Source organism: Suricata suricatta, chromosome 3 (assembly GCF_006229205.1).
Source record: "Suricata suricatta isolate VVHF042 chromosome 3, meerkat_22Aug2017_6uvM2_HiC, whole genome shotgun sequence".
NCBI lineage: Eukaryota > Metazoa > Chordata > Mammalia > Carnivora > Herpestidae > Suricata > Suricata suricatta.
The window spans coordinates 104,105,146-104,128,921 of record NC_043702.1 but is presented as its reverse complement, the minus strand read 5'-3'; the positions used below and the strand labels follow the sequence as shown (position 1 = coordinate 104,128,921).

Below are 23,776 nucleotides of genomic sequence, written 5' to 3'. Positions count from 1 at the left end.
CTCTCTCTCTCTCTCTCTCTCTCAAAAATAAATAAGCAATAAGCAAATTTTTTAATTGTAAAAAAGATCATGATGGAAACATTGGCAAGTTTCACTATTATACAAGAATGATTTCATCTGACCTGGTTCAATGGGCCATGATATTTGGAATCCCTAGGCACCCAAGGTAGACCTTTGAGTCTCAGATTTTATTTGATTTGGGAGATTTCTCCAAAAATAGTTTCTTATATTTGAATATATTTTTTTGTCTCTGCATTGGAACTTCACTCTTCTAACTCAGCAGACAGAAAAAGGGGGAAATGTAGCAAATGCAGGCAGCAGAGGTGGGCAAATGAAGCCACCTACAAGAAGACTTGCTTGGTTTAATTTCACTCAAAAGGTTGAGAAATTCTGCTTATAAGTCTGTCCACTTTGTTCTGTTCTGTGCCAGGCAGAAAGGAAAGAAATATCAGCTTAGAGTCTAGACAAGCTGATAGGATTTGTATGCACAGAATAAATAGAATGGCAGAAGGAATGCGGCAGGTTTCCTAGAGGAATGGGGACATGGATATGGTAATGGGTGATGTGAAGGAAGCACCAGAGGGAAAGGTGGACGCCCCTAGGCTGGAAGTTTCAGGATCAGGTTCTGGCCACAGCTTTGGACTTACTGTGTCCTCTTGGCCATGCCATGTTATTTAGCTGTGCCTCAGGTTATTTTGTTGTTGAATATAGACTTGCTTAACTCACAAGATTATTTTGAGGGTCAGATAATAGGTCTGTGTGTAGGCTTTGCAAATTATAGAGCACTAAATAGTAATTGATGGGAAATTGGAGCTGTGCTGTGGGGCTAGGTGTTAGACTGTTGAAATAATGTGTCAGAATAGTCCAAAATTCTAAAAGGATATTTCAGGCCACTCAGGGTCACTTGAAACACAAAAATACATTTTTGAAATAAATTACTGAGGTGCCAATCTATGTAAAATGCTAAGCACACTGCTTTCACACAAAATGCCGCCCATGAGCTCTGGTACTCTCTATTTTATAGTCAGAGACCTGGTCCAAGGCCCACTGTAAAATGTAAAATACTCACTCATGGGATTGGATGCTTGTCGGGCAGTAAACAAATCAATGTGGTCTTTGTTTGTTTGATTTCTTTATTCCATTTCTCCAGGAAGTCCTCCTAAACCAGTTGATACCTCAGGATCCACACAGGGACAATTCTTTCAAGATTTGGTATATCTTTTTCTCTTTGGCTGACTCAAGTAGTACAAAATAAAGGTGAATGTGGAGACCAGGAGTGTTTTCTGTTCCCTCTGCATTCAGAGGTCTTGGATTTCTTGTATTCAGATGCAGCATACTTACTATTACAGAAGGTTTTGAAAAGTGGACCTATAGTTGATTTCAATGATCTAAAATTCTCATGCACTGGAGAAAAGCATAGACTTTGTAGAACAGCAAGAGCAGACTGAATATAATATGTGTTCTAGTAGTGAGTTGAGGAAGAATTTTATTTATAACTGGAAGACTTTGCCTATATAACATGCCCTTTCTTCAAAGAGGATAAAATAAAACTTGTCTACTGCAGAGTTTCTGTTGTTAGTGACAAAATGTCTGTAGGGTCATGCACCTTCTTTTAACTATTAATAAAAGCAAACTCGGTTTACTTAAAATAAACTTGTCCTGAACAGGCTTCCTGCTCACTTTTATGTTCTAAATGAAAGTTGTTTAGCATAAACACAATGGCCTAAATGGGCAGTGACAGACAGCGCATTTGATCGACAGGTACTGAGGGAGGAGATCAAACATGAATTCTACAAAGCAGTGTTAGTGCACCATAGACATGATAAACAAATGCGGATGAAAAGAAAGCTCATGAATAATAGATGAGAGATTCATTGAACACTATTAAAATATGCAGAGTCTGGGCAGCTGATGGATTCCAGATGGAGTAGGTCCAAAGGACAGGTGAGTGCGAGAGAAGGCCAACAAGGGAAGCTGATTTAAGTGATATGGGAGGAAGCTCCCCAAATGGGAGGTCTGCCAAGCTGGTTTTAATTGCTTATATCTAAGTGAGCCTGTCAGCTGAAGAGTATGCGAAGTGGCTCTGACACTTCTAAGCAAATGCATAGATGGTCATGAACAGAAAGGAGAAAGTAAAAGAAGAGCAGAGGATATAAAGTTAAGTGAGCAGACGTTGCATATGAAAACCATGTACATCATGATGAAAGGAAAGCAATGCACCTACCTTGAACAGGGGACACACGTGCAGGAGGAGGGAAGCTGGCCAAGAGCCTGTTGCTGGAGAATTTAGGTTGCTTCAACAATTTGTGAATTCAAAAGAAGCAAAAGATATGCTGAAAAGAGCCAAAGATTATTTTTTTGGTACATGCAAAGCAAGAGTTATTTGTTGTTCAAGTAAGAAAGATGCTTTTCTTAAAAAGTTTTTGTTTCACCTTTTGAAGAAAAATGCTTGATATACTAACAGTTCTTTATTTTGCATTATGGAGAAATAAACTTTCTCATAAATAAATTTTCCAGACTACGGCAATGTTTTCCATTCAAAATGTTATTATCAGGGCGCCTGGGTGGCTCAGTCAGTTAAGTGTCCAATTCTTGATTTTAGCTCAGGTTGAGACCTCATGGTTCATGAGATGGAGCCCTGTATCCACTTGGCTCTGCACTGACAGTGCGGAGCCTGCTTGGGATTCTCTCTCTCCCTCTCTCTTTGCCCCTCTCCTGCTCACATTATCTTTCTCTCTCAAAATAAATAAACTTTAAAAAATTAAAAACCAAAACTTCCAATGTTTTTCATTCAATACTTTCCATTACTCTTTAAGAAATCACAAATTTTCATTATGAAAATTTATACGTACCTCATGATTCTTCACTTTTGGGAAATATTATCAATTTTTTTCTTTAATTAATAAGTTTTACCACAATTTCTCTTCACTATAATACAGAGAACAAATGTGATACTATTCCTGTATGTAGGATTATATTATCCATCCTCTAGGTTAATTTAGACATTGTTATGGTTCTCACTCTCAAAAAGTAAATGCTACTTATTAGCCCATGTTTTTAACTCAGTTTGCTAGTGTTTTGGAATTCATACATGCAGAAGAATACTTTGGTATTTTCTTATGTCAAAATATTAGTATATTTTATCTTGCCTTTCTAGAAGTTATATACAAATCAGGGTCAGACTGCCCAGATTTGATGGAGGGCATGTAGTTCACCTGTAGAGACAACACAGAGAGAGAAATAACTTAGGTTCCAATGGGAGCTGGGGAGAACATTCCTTAAGGTAGTTCATATATGTTTTGCCAAATCAAGAGATAAAGCACTAGTAATATAAATGCAAATAGCAGTTAACCTTTCTGAGACCTTTCCATTTGCCAGCCATTATTAAATATTGACAAACATTATCTCATTTAATATGCCAAATTGGGATGACATCACCATGATGGTGGCGTGGTATACCCCAACCTCCATCCTCTTGCAAAGATTAACATTAGTTGGCTCTCCATGAACAAAAACAGTTCCAGAAAGGCTCTGGAGTGGACTTAAGAAATTAAATCTTATGGTAGTTTTAATTTAAATTTTTTGAGGAACATCCACTGTTTTCTATAGCAGTTATACAATTTTACAATTCTACAAACCGTGCACTGGGCTACAATGTCTCCACATTTTCATTAACACTTGTTATTTTCTGTTTCTCTTTCTCTCTCTCTTTTTAGAGTAATCCACCTAATGTTGTGAGGTGATATCTCATTATAGTTTTGATTCACATTTTTCTGATAATTAGTGATGCTATGTGTCTTTTCATATGTTTATTGGTCATATCATCTTGAAGAAGTGTCTATTCAAGACTTCTGCCCATTTTTTAGTAGGGTTTTCTCCTTTTTTTGTTGTTAAGTTGTGAAATTTCTTTATATATTTTGGATACATAACCAATATCTTTGTGGTTTTCTGTAGAACTAATCCTCACAGGCTGTGTGTCCCAAGCTTCTATTTCAGTTGATCTCTTTTGGGGATCCTCCTGTGTAAGACTGGGCAGTGAGAGGAAGAGATGAGTCGAGGTATTTCTTTTACTTCTGAGAAGCCCAAAACCTTAAAATTAGAGCTAGACAGACCAAGACTTAGCTGGTCTGTACTATTTCTGAGAAAATTAAAACTGGACCCGCCCTGCTTGTTCTGCTTCTGTACTGATGCTTGGGGGGCAACACCCTGGGTGGGAACAACCAGATGGCTGGGTGGGAACGGCCAGATGGTCAGGGAAGCTCAGCTGGAAAGCCCGATAACAGGGCAGGGAATATTAGTGTCCAAGTTATGGCGGGACCCAATCAAAAGATGCTGAGTGTTTAAACCTTAACTTTGACCAATGCTTGTGCTGTGGCTGGGGAACACCCCAAACTTGTTTGTATGTGCCTATAAAAAAAGTGTAAATCACCTGCTCGGGGCTCTCTCTCTCTCCCCGCTCTATCGGCGGCGTGGAGAGTGCGGAGATCCCGGGTTCGAACCTGCAATAAACGACCCTTGCCGCTTGGCTTTGACTCTGGACTCTGCTGGTTTATGGTTGGGCATTTCACTTCTTTCTGCTTTAAATTCTATATCTGGCAAAGATTATATCGCTTCTTTGGCTTTGACTCCACTGTCAAAAGTCCACTGTATTCTCAGCTTCCTTTTAGGGATCATCTCTCTCCAATCTAGAGATTGAAGAGATTTTGATTTTATTTGTCTTATTGCTTCCTATTTAGTTTCTCAGAATGTATGATACTCCAGCAAAACAACGACTACCAGAAAACACCTTGAATTAATCCCTTTGTTTATTATGCTGCTGTGTGCACTCTTTTCCTCTTTGGAGACTGAGCCTGGTAAACCAAACAAGATCGTAGTGCTTATTTGTACATCCATGATTTTTAAAAATATTTATGTTGGAATTTTATTAGTCTTCGTATAGATGCTGCATTTTTAAAAAAAATTCTAAATGTTATTTATTTTTGAGAGAGACAGAGTGTGAGTTAGAGAGGGGCAGAGAGAAAGGAAGAAAAAAGTCTGAAACAGGTTCCAAGCTCTGAGCTATCAGCACAGAGCCTAGCCTAGGGCTCGAACTCAGAACGGTGCAATTATGACCTGAGCCCAAGTCAGATGCTAACTGGCTGAGGTATCCAGGTGGCCCTGACTCTTGATATTTTTTAATTGAGATATGTTACATGTAGAGAAATGCTGAAATCCTTTTTATAATTTATTCATTTGATAAAAGGCATACAACTTTATGATTACCAAGCCAATTAAGCTAGAACATTATCTTCACTTTGGAAATTTCTAGAGTTCCAAACCTCTACAAAGACACTTTCCAGTGAAATGAGCATAACTGGTAAAAATTATTTTAAAAACATCCACTGAAAGTCTCTAGAAATTATTCTAACAGCATACAGAAAATCAAGAAACATTTATTTAAAAAATCTACTAAAGCTCAATAAAATAGCAAGAGTCTGTTGCATATGGACCATGATCCACTCCCTCTTTTTCCTCCTCTCAGATCAACATTACAGAAACTCTAAACCAGGTGGGTGCAGCCAAAAACACAGCACTCTTTCTACCCCAGCTCCAAGTCAAAAGCTATGGTATGTTTCCAGAGGGGCACCTCCCCCAATTCTTTTTTCTACAACTTTAAGATCAGTATGGCTGAGATTTAGGAAATGGAGAAACATCAACAAGAAAAAGAGTTACTGCCTCAGCCTAACCTGCCCCTAAGGCTAGGGTGTCAATCAGAAGGAAGTGTTCCATTGTCTCTGACAGAAGTTCCAGAGCTGTGGCTCAGATATTTTGATCAAGTGTAGAGGCAGCTGATAAAACAGAGTTTTGTAGTCCTCAATTAAAAAGCTGAACTTATTTAAAACAGTATAAGGGGAAATTCAGGCCTATGGGAATCCTAAAAAAAGAAAAAGAAAAAGAAAAAAGAAAAACCACAAGAGTACTTTGATAGTAAGCAAGCTAAATGATAAGATAGCTAGTTTACCATAGAGAACAAGGGAAAGAGAGCTAAGAAGGGTCCTCCAGGGACAGGAACAAAGCACAAAGACTGATCTCACAAACTAGCTCTGCAAAGGATACCAGGCAATCTATGAAACAAATTATACCCCAGGGTATTGTTGAAAACAATAGAGCAATCAGCTGGCAATTAGTGGAATTTAATAGCTGAATGTAGCCAGAAAAAGGAGAGAAGAACCTATTAAAACCATCTGCTTCTGGAGGTGAATTTGCAAATATCCTGTAATGCCCAGAATTCGGGAGTCCCCCAGAAATGAACCACCAGAGTCCAGAGTCAAAGCCAAAAAGCAAGGGTCATTTATTGCAGGTTCGAACCTGGGCCTCTGCTCACTCCAAGCTGGTGGAATGGAGAGAGCCAGAGAGCCCCGAACAAAGGTGGGGTAGGACTTTTATGAGTTTGGGAAGGGGGAGTTACAGGAAATTACGACGTAGGTACAGTGATTCAATTATTATTATACAATATTATTGACAGCAGGTTTAACCATTCACATTGCCCAGAGTACTTGTTACTTTTGGCGGGACCCAATCACAACATTTAGAGTATTGACCAATCACAGAGTGGGCCCAGGACCCTCACGTAGGGCGTGACTAGGACCTTCATGTAAGGTGTGACTAGTCTTAACCTCCATCTTTAGGCCCGCCCCCAGAAATGTTAATGGTGTTAGCTGGCCTTCAAGGTCAGAGGGGAAACCGGAATCAAATCTGCACCCTTACAATCCCAGTCTGTATACTTGGAGGAATAACATTATAGCATCCACCTGAAGGTAAAATAGACATCATTAAAACTGTTTGGCCAATCACTAAACAAATAAAAAGTAAACAAAAATAAGAAGGCAGAAATAGGCAGACAAGAAATTAGAACTGATACAATATATTATCTATAAAGTCCAGGTTCCAACAAATAATTATGAAGCATGCAAAGAAATAGGAAAGTCTGACATAAACAGAAAAAGAAGATGAAGACGAAGATGAAGAAGAAGAAGGAGGAGGAGGAGGAAACTGTCTGTGACAGGGTCCAGATAAAGAAGAAACAAAGACTTCATAGAAGACATTATAAATATATTCAATAACTAATGGAAACCATGGTTAAAAGTAAAAAGTAATTTACACTTACTCATAAAGAGAAGCATCAATAGAGACAAAATTTACTTAAAAAATGAAATTCTCCGGGTGTCTGGGTGGCTTATTCAGTTAAACATCCCATTTTTGATTTCAGCTCAGGTCATAATCTCATGGTTTATGGACTCTAGCCTTGCATCTGACTTCTGTGGACAGTACAGAGCCGGCTTGGGATTCTCTCTCTATTCCTCTCTGTCTCTGCCCCTCTCCCACTCATGTTCTCTTTCTCCCTCTCTCTCAAAATAAATAAACATTAAAAAATGAAATTCTATATTTGAATAGCACAAGAAATAAAAAATTTACTAGAGGGGCTCAAGAGGAGAGGTGAGCAGGCAGGAGAAAGAATTTGTAAACTTGAAGATAGATTAATAGAGATCATGCAATTCAAAAAACAATGAGAAAAAAGAATGTAGAAAAATGCAAAGACTCAGAAATGTGGGACGCCATTAGGTACACCAACACGTGCATAATGGGAGTACCACAGGTGAGGGGAGAAAGGAAAAATATATATGTTTATATTCAAGGAAAGAATGATTAATGTTGCCCCAAATGTAAAGAAAAACATTAATTAATATATTTCAAGTAGCTCAAAACACAGACGCATCGGAGTGAAAATATCTAAAGACAATGAGAAAATATTGAGACCAGCAAGAGAAATTAGCTTGTTGCATACAAGAGAAATCAAATATTAACAGCTGACTTCTCATCAGAAACGACTGAGGCCATAGATTAGTGGGATGAAATTTAAAGTGCTGAAATAAAAATCGCTGATAATAACTAATATATAAAAGAAATCTATCAATCCAGATTCCTATATCTCACAAAACGATTTTTCAAGAGTGAACATGAAATGACAATGTTCAAGCATAAACAAAAAACAAGAGAATTCAGAGGTAGAGGATGCACCTTCTAAGAAATACAAAAAGAAATAAATAAGTTCTTCAAATGAAGGCAAATAATCCCACACAATTACTCAAATACAGTTACATTAATAAAAAGGGAAGCAGTAAGGAGAATTATATAACCATAAAAAAATAAACCTATATGTCTTCTGTGTTCTCTTAATTAAAAAAGCAATTGCATAAAATCTATTATCTATCACTTTATCTATCTATCTATCTATCTATCTATCTATCTAGGTATTATTGAACAGATAGTAATAGATTATATTTATGAATAACATCACAGTGAAGATGAGTGGGAGCAAAGTTGTATTAGAGGAAGGAAGGAACACTAGGTGGTGACTCAAATTTACAGCAAAAAAAAGAATAATAGAAATAATAAATAATGAACTTAATGTAACAAATACTCTGTATCTTTATTTGCTCTCCTTTCTTCTCTCCTCTCCTTTAAAATATGTAAAATTACATAAAGTAATAACTAAAATAATCTATTTTGGGGTTTATAACATATATAGACACCAACATGCATATCAAATATAGCACAGAAAAGGGGAAGAAAATAGAGTTCTATACAAGTAATGCTTATTTGCTTCACCTAAAACTAATGCTAAACTATATATTAACTAACTTGAATTTAAATAAAAACTTGAAAGAAAAAAAATTTAAAAAATAAAATGTTTGCAGCTAATAAAATTAATATAAAGGTGATGTAGGTTGTAATAAAATGCATTTTGAAAGTCCTAAATTAATTACCAAGAAATAATTCAAAAAAGAGAAAATTTATTTAAATAATTAAAACATTAATATGAAAATATTCACTTGAGTTAAAAGAAAGGAGTAAAGGAGAAATAGAGTAATCAAAAGATATTTGGTAAACAAAAAAAGTAAAATTTCAGACATAAATCTAAGTATACCAATAATCACATCAAATTATGATTGGATAAAATAATCCAAATAAAAAGTACAGTTTGCCTATTTACATTTTAAAAAACCTAAATCCAAGTATACATTGTCTATAGGAGATTTTTTACACTAAAATATAAAAATAGGTTGCAAGTAAAAGGATGGAAAAAGAGATATCACAAAATGGCACCCATAAGAAAGGTAAAGTAACTATGCTCATCAATATAATAGATTTTAAAACAAAACTGTTACTAGACAGAAAAAAGGACATTTTAAATGATAAAAGCCAATAATTCAAGAAAAAGGTACCTATGTCAGATTGTAAGAAGAAATAGACAATTCAACAACAGTTGGAGACTTAGATACCCCACTTTCAATAATCAATAATCCAACTAGTTAGAAGACAAGGAAGGAAGAAAATGATGAAATAAAAGACATGAAGAACATTAAAACCCAGTAGACCTGAGACATCTCTAGAACACTCCATTTAATAGCAGAACATAATTCTTTTCAAATGAATATAAATTGTTCTCAAGGATAGACCATCTGATAGACCATAAAGTGAATTTCAATACATTTAAAAAGATTGAAAAATGAAAAGTAGGCTTCTGACAATGGAATGAAATTAGAAATCAGTATCAGAAGGATTTTAGGGAAATTAATAAATATGCAGAAACTAGTGCACTTCTATGTAAGCAATGTGGAAAAGACATGACAAAAATTTTTGAAATGCTTTCAGATGAATGGCCATGATGATACAAGATCCTGGGGCACCTGGAATCTCGGTGAGTTAAGCGTCTGACTTTTCTGTTCCACTCAGGTTGTGATCTCGCGGTTGTAAGATAGAGCCCGGCTTTGGTCTCCTCACTCCGTGCAGAGCCTGCTTAGGAATCTTCTCTCCTTCTCTCTCTGTCCCTCCCTTGTTCTTTCTCTCCATAAATAAATAACCATTTATTTTTTTATTTTGTTTATTTATTTCTGAGCGAGAGCATGAGCATTGGAGGGGCTGGGGGGAGGGGTGGGAATCCCAAGCAGGCCTTATGATGTCAGAGTAAAGCCTGATGTGGGGCTTGAACCCATGAGATCATGACCTAAGCCAAAACCAAGAGTCAGAAACTTAACTGACTGAGTCACCCAGGTGCCCCAGTAAACATTAAAGAAAAAAAAATCCACATCCAAGGTATTTTTCTCTACAAAAGCAATTTGAAAAATAAAATTAAGAAAACACATAATTTTATAATGGAAATGAAACAAAATACTTCAGAATAAATTTAATTAAAAAAATAGAAAACTTATACTCTGAAAACTACAAAACATTGTTGAAAGACATTGAAAGGAACTTAAATAAATGGAAAGATACCTATTGTTCATAGATTGAAACATGTAATATATTGATAGGGCAATGTTCCCCAAACTGATCAAGAGAGTCACCACAGTATCTATCAAAATCCCAGCTGTTGTCTTTGCAGTCATTGATGAGCTTTTTATAAAATTTTGGAAATCCAAGGGAAACAGAATGACCAAACTACACTGGAGGGAAAAAAGACTAATTTGGTGAACTTATACATCCTATTTTCAAAATGTACTACAAATCTAGTGTATGACTGGTAAGCATATACACATATATCAATAGAATAGAACTGGAAAACAAAAATAATTCCTCTCATTCATGACTAATTGATTTTTATAAAGTGCCAAAATAGTTAAGCAGGAAAAGAATAGGCTTTTCAACAGATGGTATGCCACAACTGAATATCTGCATATGAAAGAATTGTGTTAACCCACTTCCTCACATAATATACAAAAATTAACCCAGAATTGGACATCCAAGTGTAAAAGATACAAATTATTGAATTCTTAGAAGAAATATAGGGACAAAGTTTCAGTACCTTTGATTTTGTAATGGTTTCTTGAACATGACAACGGAAGTTGATGCCAATCAAAAAATAGATAAATTGGACTTAAAATGAAAAGCTTTTGAGCTTTAAAGATATGTTTTTGTGCTTTAAAGGATACCATCAGGAAAGTTGAGAAGACCATCTTCTGAACTGGAGACAATATTGGAAAATCATATTACCTTATATTATACTTGTATGTCATACATAATATAGGGATAACTACCATAACTCAATAATAAAAAGATAGATCAATTGAAAAATTAATAAATGATCTGAATATATCTTCTCCGAACAACATATTGAAATGGCTAATAAGCACACAAACAATGTACAATATCATTAGTCATCTTGGAAATACAAATCAAAACCAAAAGGAGATACTACTTTACACTCAATAGGATACTTATAATAAAAAGGGTACATAATAGTAAGTGTTGACTCTAAATTAATGGATGGAGAATAGTAACTGTTGACAAAGATGTGGAAACATTGGAACTCTTGCAGTCATTCTGGAAAATATTCTGGCAGTTTCTCAAATGTTTAAACATAGATTATCACATGACCTTATAATTTCACTCACTATATATTGCCAAAAAAATAAAAACAATATCCATACAAAATCTTTTACATGAATTCACAGTAGCATTATTTATGATATCCAAAAAAGTTGAAAACGATTCAAATTTTCATCAATTAATGAATGGACAAATTACATGAGATATGCATGTAACAGAATATTATTTGGTAATTAAAAGCATGATCCTTCATGGAAAAATCTTGAAAACATGCTAAGTGAAAAAACATCAATTACAAAAGACTACATATTATATGATTCCTTTTATATAAAATGTCAAATGTAGACAATCCCCATCACACTCCATTCCATTTAGTCTCCATCCTCCACAGACAAGTTCTGATTCATCACCATGGATTATCTGAATTCAATTTAATCTCTTTCAGCTTCCTACATGTTGTTGCATGTATCAATATTGCTTACTGGAGTTCCACTGTACTAATTACCACAATTTGTTTATCCATTCTTCTGTCGATGACATTTGGGTTATTTTCAGTTCTTGGCTATTATTAATAAAACTGAATACTCTTGGACAAGTCTTTTCATGTACATGTGTGTTTATTTCTCTCAGGAAAAGAAAAAAAACATGTAGTATTTGATTCCAGGTTGTAAGGAAACATATGTCAAACTTCATTATAAACTGCCACAGCTTTTACAGAGAAGCGGTACCATTTTACAATCATACCAGCAATGTATGAGAATTTGAGTTCTCTAACTCTCCACTAAAATCGTCATCGATATGAAATACTTTGCCATTATGGTTTTATTTAGAACTTTTCTGATGACTAATGATGTTGAGTATCTTTTCATATGCTTATTCATCATTTCCATATCTTTCATGAAGTCCTTTCCCCAAGTCATTTTCTTATTTAAACATTTTATTTAAATTGCATATATTTTGCTCTTTGTTACTAAACTCTGTGTCCTCTTTCTATCCCTTAGATACATGTACTTTTTTAGATACACGTATCACAAGTAATTTTCCCATTCTGTGGTTTGTGTTAGTAATTTCGAATTGGTGAATTTTGATGAGTAGAAGTGCTTGTTTTGTAGAAATCACTTTTTAAATGTTTGGTTTTTTTATATTTAGTGCCTTTTGTGTTTTGTCTAAGGTTTTTTTGAGAGATATTTTCCCAACTATTTTCTTATGTTTACTTCGAGAAACTTCATACGTTTAGCTTTTGTGTTTAGGTCTATACTTTATTATAAATTAATATTCATGTGTGTTTAATAAAAACAATGAGGTTCATTATTTTTTGTACTTTTATATAAGTGTAGAGTACAGTTTATTGAAATACTTCCCTTTCTCTATTGAATTGTTTTGTCTACTTTGGTAAAAATTAATTGACAGCATAAATGTGGATATCCTTTTTTATTTCCCTATATTGTCTCACCCATTTATTCATATAATAGATGCCAGTATAACACTTTCTTAATTGTTTTAATGTTAGGAAATTTACCTTTTTGTGATTAATTTGTTTCTTCTAGGTCCTTTCATTTCTACTTGATTTTTAGAATGTTCCTGACAACTTTGACTTTTTATATTTACAATATAATTTTTCAAATACTGTTTAATCTACAGATAGATATGTGAAAATTTTACATCTTAAAAATATGGAACCTTTTATTCCAATTAACATTCTAATCTAAATTATATTGTTCAATTTCTATCAGTAATAGTTTATATTTTTCAGAGCACAGATGTGGCATGTTGTCTATTTAAAGCTTTCCAGGCTAATTTGTGATGTCCAAATAATATATTTCCTATATTTTTTATCCTAATACATTGTTGTTAGTATAAACAATACTATTATTATTCATATTTTGACTTTACATTTAAAATATTATTTTCTTTTGAAAATTATTTTGTTATTGCACAGGATAATGCAATTGATTTTCAAATGTTAAACGAAGCTTGTACCTTGCCTAAATTTCACTTGCTCCTAACATAGTAGCCTTTATATATATTTCTAGATTGAATTTGCTTATATTTTGTTAAGAATCTTTGTGTCTATATTCATGACAAATATTGATCTCTAATTATTTTTCTTATCATTTCTTGATTAGATTTTGTATCAAATTATGCTGATATCATAAAATGAGTTGGGAGTGTTGCTTCTGCTTCTATCCTCTGAAAGCATTTATATAAGTTTAGGATTTTCCTTAAAAATTTGATATAATTCACTGATGAAAACTTCAGCCCTGTAGTTTTCTTCTGTTTTGTGTTCTGGTTGATAAAAGTCTTGATTTAGTGCCAATTTGCTTCACCTGAAGGTATCCTTTTGCATTTCTTTTATGTGAAAATTATTTAACTTCATTTTTGAAGAATATTTTAACTAGAGAATTTTTTTGTCCTCCAGAACTTTTAAAATGCCCTTCCATTATCTTCAGCCTCCATTGCTTCGGGCAAGAAATTCACTATCTTTCCTGTAATTGTCTTCATGTATATAATGTGCCTTTCAACTTGTGATTTTTGATCTCTGTTGATTGTGATGCGTCTCAGAGTGATCTACTTTTGGATTTATCCTGCTCAGGTTTTTGGACGTATTAATTGTTTGCCTCATGAAATATGAAGAATTTTTGGCTTTTTTTTACCCCGTAGTATGTTTTCTACTCTCTCCTCTACCTGTCTCCTCTCATTTTGCAGCTGTGTCTCCATAATGTTAAGTAAGTCTATATTTTTCTACAGAGAGCTGAGATTCCAACAACTTATTTTTCCACTTCTTTCTGTGATCCAGATTACAGAATGTCTATTGTTCCACCTTTTGTTTCCTTGATTATTTTTTCTGCTATTATGCCAATATATTAAACTTTTATTTCAGATATTTTACTTTTTAATTTTAGAATACAAAATTGGTCTTTTTTATCATTTGCATTCCTATGCTGCTATTTACCATCTGTTTGCTCATCATGCCACCTTCTTTATGTTATTCAGCATATTTTTAATAGGTTCTTCAAAGTGCTTGTCTGATAATTCAAACATCTGTGTGAATTATAGATCTGTTTCTATTGGCTGATGTTTTTCTCTTAATTATGGTTTGTATTTTCATGTTTCTTCTTATGTATATTGTTTTAATTGCATGATGAACATTATATATGCATAGAGAGAGAGTTTACACTTCTTGTATTTGTTCTCTGAGTAATATTGCTTTTTGTTTAAATAGGAAGATAAATTACCCTTTGACAACCTTTAACTCCTGGATGCTTGTCATGTGTTGTTAGTGACGCTGTGTTTGTTTTGGCCTTTTGTCTTAGGAAAAATCTATAGGCATACTTAGTAAGTACTTAGTAAGTACAGCCTTTCTTGGGAATCAATAGGAAGCTTGGTGAATTGTTTCTCTAACTTGGTGGGATTAAAGCTATAAATACTATATTCTCTTTGGTGAATGATAGTTTGTCTCTGTGCATATTTTTAAGGTTTTTAGTTATTATTTTTCATCAGACTCTGATGTCTTCTCCACACATGTGCAGTTCATGGATCAGATAGAGGTATGAGATCTGTTCACATACAGGCTTCTGGTGTTCTCTTTTTGTGGCTTCCTACTCTGGTGGGATTTTATAGCTTTTAGAGCTTTCTAACAGCCTCAGAAAAGGGCTTAATGCTACATGTTTTAGAGAATGCTCTCAGGAAAAAAAAAAGCCATTTGAACATAAACTTAAGACATGCATATTTTTAAAGATTAAAAACTATGTAATTTCGTTGCTGTTACAAATAGTCTACTTTTATAATTTTTTGCCTACTTAGCTAGTAAGTATATGTCAGAAATTGAATGATTTGAGTATTTTTGCTTTGACATTGACCTCCGTGCTGATGCCATAATTATGCATGTTATAAATTTGATTTTCTATGTATTCCAGTGGGGAATTACATTACTTTCAAATAACATTTTCTTCATTTTCTTTATATTATTATTCTTAGTTTAACTTACTTGTATAACTCAGTTGGCTAGCATTTTAGATTATCATTCACCTTTTTATTATTATTAATATTTTCTTAATTATTAAAAAAATCACATTGTACGACCTTTTGCTAATTTGCTTAGGGTGCATTTAAAAAATGGAATTAGATAGGGACCACCTAGGTGACTCAGTTGGTTGAGCCTCTGACTTGGGTCCAGGTCATGATCTCATGCTTCCTGGGTATGAGCCCCACTTGGGGTTTTTGTACTGATAGCCCAGAGTCTGCTTCAGATTCTCTGTCTCCCTCTTGGCTCTTCTCCCACTCATGCTCATGCATATGAGTGCTCTCTCTAAACAATAAATGTTAAAAAATGGGATTAGATATTGAATATCATTATTCTTTTTCAATATCTCTTAGAATAATCCTACTACTCTATTTTACCTAAAGAAAACATGAATGCTATAAATAGATGTCATGAGAATGAATCATTTGTTTGTTCCAAAATGAATATTACTTGATCATAGAGTATTACTTTACTACACTAAGGGGTTTTATTTTCCATGGTTTATTTGAATTTTTTGGATTTCCATTAACAAATGAAATAATGGGATATTTTTCTTTTTCTTTTTTCCACATCTTTGTAGGTTTGTGATGAAAAGTTTTACAAGCTTGAAAAACAGTTGTGACACTAACTTCTATTCTTGGGAGTTACTGACTAAATGATTTTTTAAAATTAAAAGTGTAGTAAAAACTCATTTGTCAAGAGTTTTGCCAAGGGTGTTAATTATTTTCCGATTTATTTACAGTTCTATAAATATCTTCCAAAATTTATACCTTTGTTAATGCAAACAGTTCACATTTTTCATATAGTAACCTTTACATATATATCTTAAACTGCATTAATATTAGTTAGTATAATGTCCTTTTGAATACTTTAGTTGATTGTATCTCTTGTTATTTAATTGAGTATTAACTTCTAGTTTAGCTATTTTTTTAGAAGGCTTTATTTTGTATTGTAGCTTTGTCTTTACCTATACTGATACACCATAGTCATCCAGACACCATAGTTGATCTTAGGGTTCCCTGTTGCTGTTGTACCCTCAGTGTGTTTGGACAATGATAGACATGTTTATCCATCATTATGGTGTCACACAAGTTATTGTCTCCGGCCTCAAAATCCTCTGTGCTCTGCTTAGTCATCTCGTCCACCTACCCCAAACCTGGCCACTACTGATCTTTTTATTGTCTCCAGGTTTGCCTTTTCTAGAATATCATATAATTGTAATCATACAATATATAGCTTTTCCAAACTGACCTCTTTCACTGAGTAATATGTATTTAAGTTTCCTCTATGTCTTTTTTATCTCATGATAGCTCATTTCCTTCTAGCACTGAACAAAATATTCCATTATCTGATGCAACGCAGTTTGTCAGTTCACCTGTTGAGGGCACCTTGGTTCTTCCAACATTTGATGATTATGAGTAAAGGTACTATAAATATCCATTTGCAGGTTTTTGTGTGGACATGTATTTTTCAACTCCTTTTGAGTAAATATCAAAGACTGTAACTGTTGGATCAATGGATAAGAATAGACTTAGTTTTGTAGGGAATTAATGACTGTCTCTCAAACTGGCTGTAACATTTGGCATTACCACCAGCAATGTGAGAGATCCTGTCGGTCCACAACAAATTAGCGTTTGTTGTCAAAGTTCCAATTTTGATGGCCATGTGGTGTTATTCATGATTATTTTAATTTCTCTCGCATTTTTCTGATGACGTATGATGTGGAACATTTTTTTTATATGCTTAATTACCACCTTTGTATCTTCTTTGGTGAAATGTCTTGTTCAGGTCTTTGGCACACTTAGGGTTGTTTGTCTTTTCTTTGTCACACTTTAAGAATTTAAGATAATAGCCCTTATCAAAAGTGTGTTTCTAAAAATATGTTCTCCCATTCTGTGGTCCTTCAATTACCTTAATATTATCTCTCACAAAGCAGAAGTTTTAAATTTTCATCAAGTGCAGCTCAACAATGATTTCTTTTATGGCCCTCCAGATTTTCTCTGCTGTTATCTTTTAGGAAGTTTACAGTTTTGTATTTTACATTTAGGTGTATCATCCATTTTGAGTTAATGTTTGTGAAGAGTATCAGTTTTGTGTCTAGATTTATTTATAAATTTTTGCATATAGATGTCCAATTGTACCAGCACCATTTGTTGAAAGGGCTATCTGCTTTATTGTATTGTGTTTCCATCTTGGTAAGAGATCAATTGACTATATTCTGGGCTTTCTATGCTGTGCCATTGGTTTGTTTTACTATTCTTTCTACCTTGAATGTTGTTTTGTATATTTTTCTTTGTAACTTTTGCTTATTTATACTAGTGTTTTCTTGTCTAATTTCTTGATGATTTTCAAAGTTTAACAACTTAGATTTATCTTTTTTTATTTTTAGAAAGAGGAACAGGAGAGAGAGAGACAGCACAAGTTGGGGAGACAGGCAAAGGGGGAGAAAGAGAGAATCTTAAGTAGGCTCCATGTTCAGTGCTAAGCCTCACAGGGGGCTTGATCTCATGACCAAACCTCAACTGAAATCAAGAGTTGGAGGCTCAATTGTCTAAGCCACCCAGGTGCTCCTATATTTATCAATTGTAAAGTTAATTTCCTTTCTAATAAAATAAGTTCTACTTTTGCCTATGCAATTACTTTCACTTATTATGTTGTTCTTTTGCTATGTCAAACATGCAAAACTTAGCTCACATGAGCTTCAAATTACATCTACTTTAGCACTATAAGGGGGTTGCATATGGTTTTCACTGAAGTATAGTTTGGGGCACATCATAGAGGTGTTATACGTGTGTAAGGATTCAGATTTGATTCGGGTTTCCCCTCTGACCTTGCAGGCCAGCTAACACCATTAACATTTCTGGGGGTGGGCCTAAAGATGGAGGTTAAGACTAGTCAAACCCTACATGAAGGTCCTAGTCACACCCTACGTGAGGGTCCTGGGCCCACTCTGTGATTGGTCAATACTCTAAATGTTGTGATTGGGTCCCACCAAAAGTAACAAGTACTCTAGGCAATGTGAATGGTTAAACCTGCTGTCAATAATATTGTATAATACTAATTGGATCACTGTACCTATGTCACAATTTCCTGTAATTCCCCCTTCCCAAACTCATAAAAGTCCTACCCCACCTTTGTTCGGGCTCTCTGGCTCTCTCCATTCCACCAGCTTGGAGTGAGCAGAGGCCCGGGTTCGAACCTGCAATAAATGACCCTTGCTTTTTGGCTTTGACTCTGGACTCTGGTGGTTCATTTCTGGGGGACTCCCGAATTCTGGGAATTACACATGCTGCTCCAATTTTAATTTAAAATCTAAATATTCTATAATTGCAAGTTTGATGTCTTATATGATGCAAGTATTATTTAAAAACTTCCAGGGGCACCTGAGTGGCTCAATCAGTTAAGCCTCTGACTTCGGCTCAGGTCAGATCTCACGTTTGTGGGTTCAAACCCCGCATCAGGCTCTGGGCTGACAGCTAGCTCAGAGCCTGGAGCCTGCTTCTGGTTCTGTGTCTCCTTCTCTCTCTGCCCCCTCCTCCTCTCATGCTCTGTCTCTTTCTGTATCAAAAATAAATAAAACATTAAAAAAAAGTTAAAAATCTTCCTAAATTCCAAATAGTTTGGTTATTTTATTTATACTTTTGTTACAAAAACACATTTATTTTTGAAGTAAATAATTGTAACAAACTCTATATTTGTGTAATCGCTGATTTTGTTTACCTATTGCATTGCTTTTCAAAGCATTTTTCCTTAAAAACCCATTTGCATCATATATTAAGGCATTGTTTTGATTTGTTTCCAAACACAATAAAATGTTTTGAAATTTCTTATTTTATAAATATTAAATATTCTTAGTTTTTCTTTATAAATCAGTTAATGCACATAACGAGCGAGGGAAACAAAAATACATTAGATGAAAATATTAACTCTTCTATGTGGGAAGGGGCAAAGCAAAGATTCAGCTGTTTGGTCATTTGCTAGCCGAATATGTCACTCCCTGAGGGGAGTTACAAAAATAGGCAGGGAAGCGCCCCTCCCTGTCAGAGGAGAAGCCAGAAGAACAAAGATCAGTCGCCCGCAGGCAGGGTGGTATCGGCCCTTCAGTGCTGTGCTAAAAACTTTAGTTTATTTCCATCTCTACCCCAGCCTAAATCCCTTAACCCTGTTTCCTAGCAACCGACCTAGGTCAGCTGCCTTGTTCTCCCGCCAAAAAACCTATATAAGATACAGTGTTTTCTGAATAAAAAAGAAGAGGCTTGATCAGAAACCGTGTGCTGTCTTCACTCTCTGCGTCTCCCTCCGGCCCTTTCTCTCCCTCCCTCAGGATGAAGAACCCGCGAGGATTTTCCCCCCTGCTGGCCGGGTCGGGACACGACACTTCTATACTCCAGTTTAAATTCTGTCTATACTCCAGTTAAACTATGTCTAAAACAGGCATCATATCAATGTGAACTGCTCAAAGTGTATCCATAGGATTAAACATTTTTGTATTTTGAGTTTATGAGATTTTTGTCACTGATATTTGTATCCTTTTCTTTATAATTTTTAAAAATTCTTTCTGTTTGTTTGTTTACTTTTTGAGAAAGAGAGACAGAGTGTAAGCAGGGGAAGGGCAAAGAGAGAGACACAGAATCTGCAATGAGGTCCAGGCTCTGAACTGTTGGCACAGAGCCCGACGTGGGGCTCAAACTCATTAACGGTAAGATCATGACTTCAGCCAAACCAAGAGTCAGACTTTTAATTGACAGAACCACCCAGGCACCTCCTTCTCAATGTTTTTAATAAAAATGGATTACACAATACTCATCACTCTTAAATTTTCATTTTCATGTAATGCACTAACATGGGTGTTTTTAAGAGTATTTTGTAACTGCAGATATCACCACTAACATTGTATGAGAATACCTCTCACGTTTCATCCTTGCCAACACTGGTCATGGAATGACATCCTGTTTTACATAGTTTTTCATTTATTGGTCAGACTAGCATTTAAGCTGATGTCAATTTTATTTAATTTGGATTTCCAAAATTATGAGCCATGTTGAACACCTTTATATGCATTTTAAGGCCTTTGTGTTTCATTTCTTGTGAAACACTTGTTCATGTCTTCTGCCTTTTATATTGGACTTTTTTTTTCTTGTAGATTTATAAAAACTCCTTTCATACTCTGAATCCTAATCCTGTTCAGGATGTATTTGTGGCAAATATTTTTCCTATTTGTAGTTTGGATTTTCATTTTGTTCTGCTTATTCTTTAAAAACTTTCATGGATCTTATTTTTTTATATAGTTCACTTACTATGCCAGTGCCATTTTGTCTTATTTAGGAAATTAATTAAAGTAATAAAGCTAATTTCCTATCTTCTTTCAAAAATCTTAAAGTTTTGTTCATTATATTTAAAACATTAATACAATGGCAAATTAGCATTTGGAATAGTATGAAGTGAGAATACTATTTCTTGGTGTTTTTTTCCATACTATTAACTAATAATGTCTCAAAATTATTTTTTGAATGCTGTACATTTTACCATTTGTTTATTTATTTAATTGATATTTACTGAGCACCTATTATGTGCCAGCCACTGCTTGAGGTATTACATTTATATGAAATTATTAACGCATTTAGAATATAACAGTGAAGAAAATAGATAGACTCCTAATCCCAATGAAGCTTATGTAAAGAAAGACAGTAAACAGAAACATAGTAAATTGTTACCATGAAGAGTAAGGGAGAAGGGGGTAAGTGCTATGCAAAATAAGAACAAGTTAAGTTGGATAAGAAAGTGTAGGGTGCAATTTAGATAGAGCCCTCATTAAAACAAAATTTGGGCAAAATTCTGAAAGATGTAGACATCTAGGCACAGAACATTATAGATAGAACATACACTTAAAAAGTCCTAAAATTCACAACTGCTTGGTATTTTTTTAAGTTTATTTATGTATTTTGAGAGAGAGAGAGAGAGAGAGAGAGAGAAAGAGAGAGAGAGCGCATGCCTCAGATGGGCAGAGAGAGAAGGAGAGAGAATCCCAAGCAAATTATGTGCTGTCAGTGCAGAGCCCCATGTGGGGATCATGACTTGAGCTGAGATCAAGAGTTGGACATTTAACTGACTGAGCCACCCAGGTGTCCCACAAATACTTGGCATTTTTAAGGCAAAATTAGAGAGCAATATGCCAGGTATAGAGGAAGAGGACTGGCAGATGAGGTGCTGGGGGACAGGGGCACCTAGTACAAGTGCATTGTTTATGGCACTGCAAAGATGCTGCTTTTTACTGAGATGGGAACTCACTATAGAGTTTTATGAAGAATGATCTTCTCTGTCTTATATTTTTAGAAGATCACTCTTTAGGCTTCATTGGGAATTGGGTTGAGAGACGAGTGAGGGCAGAGAAATCACTGAAGAGAAAATGGAGTTCTCTAGCAGCAACATGACCGTTGGTTTATCCATCTGGAAGACCTCAGTGACCAGAGCAGAACCCATGTTGCTAGAACTTTGGGATCAAAACAATGCCTATGTCATTCTCACTTATATTCTGCCAGAGGAACCAGGCATTACTGTTCCCATGGGGACTGAGGCTCTAACTACCTCTCTGTTGCTATGGACAAAGGGTAAGAACAAATTTTGTTAGAAAATTAGTCTACTCGGAAATCAGCTCATTTATTTTCAGACTCTTGTTTTCTGATAAATGAATTCAATATTTAAAATTATACATTTTTTCTGAGACTACTTTAGCTGTGGTTCAGTATTTGTATAAAAAGAGGTTTTTCCATAATTTTCCTTGGGAAATAGGGGTTACTTTTTAGTATGCATTTTCCTTCTCAGATATGAGGATTATTTCTCTCTCCATTTGTTTGTAGTTTATACTATCCTTTTACATTGAGGTCAGCAAATATATTCTCCGTGGTGGTGAGTTTATGACACATATTGAGACTTTCATTTCCCTGTCTTAGAATATAGTCTACTTTTATGTATGTTCCTGTACTCAAAAAGAATCTCTGTTCTCTATTTATAGTATATTACTTTTCATTGTTTTTTAAAAATCTTACCAATCTTGCTATTATAATTTTCTATATAATTGCTTATTTTTTGTTCAGTCTATCCCTTTCTTAGGTTATTTTATAATATTGCTACCACATTTAAATGGTTCATTTACCTATAAATTCTGACAATTATTTTATAAAGGTTGTATTGTTAGATACATATGTGCTTCTAAAATAATATATATTTACCAGTATTTTATAATGTTTGCTTATTTTCCATTTCATAAGATACAAAGATTGCTTCATATTTGCTGAGTTACTTTATGTTTTCTTTTCAAATTCTCTGTATATTTTAATGTTAATTTATTTTTGAGAGAGAGACAGAGTGCAAGTGGGAGAGGGGCAGAGAGAGAGGGAGACACAGGATATGAAGCAGCTCCAGGCTCTGAGCTGTCAGCACAGAGCCTGACACAGGGCTTGAACTGACGAACCCTGAGATCATGACCTGAGCTAAAGTCGGACGCTTAAGCGACTGAGCCACCCAGGAGCCCCTCTGTATTTCTTTTTTTTAAATCTTCTTGCAGGCAACATATTTTATCTTGTTTCTTTAAACAGTAGAACAATTTTTTGAGTTAATAAGTTAAAACCACCTGTAGGTCCATAATTTCTCTTACTATCAGAACTCTTTTCTGCCATTTGGTTTCACATATTTTTTAATTGTCATGCTTTTCTCTTTCCTATTTTGAGTTTCATTGCGTAGAAATAGTTTACTCCAATTATTTGAAAGCTATATATATATTTTTTTTTCTTCAGTGCTGTTGTATTTATCTTTTCCCTGCTGATTTTGTTATCTTTAATAAAGTTTGTTTCTCCCATAAACATGCCAAGCACTTCAGAAAGTTCTCACTCTGCACCGACTTTTCTTTCCACACGTGTGCTGCTCTTATCTCCTGAACTTGTAATGCTATATACTACATGATATACAGTTTTAAATTCTTGCTCCTTTATACATCTTACCAATTATTTATTCATTCTTCCTTTTTCACTGCATCCTTTGGTTTTGTTTTCATTTTGCTGGAAAACCTTCTCCAAAGCATTTTCAAAGTGAAATTTTATATTACAAACAATCTAAGGTGCTGAATTCCTGAAAATATCCTTATCGCTTTCCCCTACTTAAAATATACTGTAACTGAATATACAATTCCAGCCTCAAAGTCATTTGAACTTTGAAGACAGTGTTACCATCTTTCCCCTGACATCCGAAGTTGTTGTTGAGATGTCTGATAACATCCAAATACTGAAGCTTCACGGAGATCTGTTCTTTATCCCTGAAGGGTTTTGGAATTTTCCTCTTGTGTTTCACCTTCTTAAATGTTGCTGGATAGATCTCTTTTCCTATCAT

At 34.6% G+C, this 23,776-nt stretch overlaps 1 pseudogene; it reads right to left on the bottom strand.

The window, feature by feature from the left end:
• LOC115287050 overlaps positions 1-23,776 on the bottom strand; it is a 145,803-nt pseudogene extending 122,027 nt beyond the window's left edge.